Consider the following 353-nt stretch of genomic DNA (forward strand, 5'->3'; position numbering starts at 1 on the left):
GGCCCCGCCGCCGGGCTGACCGGGAGAGGGCCGGGCGGGAGCCGAAGGGCGCTGGCGTGCCAGGCCGCCGAAAAGCGCAGAGATAATCGACACCGGCTGCCGAGCCCGGGAAGACCCAGTCCCGGTGGCGGGAGGGGTCGCGGCGCACGCGCACCTGAAGGAGCGGCGGGCGGGGCGGGGCGGGGCCGGAGGGCGGGGCCGTGGCGCACGCGCACCTGGCGGGGCGGCGGGGGAGCGGCCTCGGCTGGCCCCGCCCCCCGCGCAGAGCCCGGCGCCACGCATGCGGGCTCGGGACCACCGAGTGCTTTATGGAGTGTCGCCAGATTCCTGCGCCCCGGTGGTCCCGGGGCCCC

This window comes from Grampus griseus (assembly GCF_964374135.1).
Source record: "Grampus griseus genome assembly, chromosome: 15".
NCBI lineage: Eukaryota > Metazoa > Chordata > Mammalia > Artiodactyla > Delphinidae > Grampus > Grampus griseus.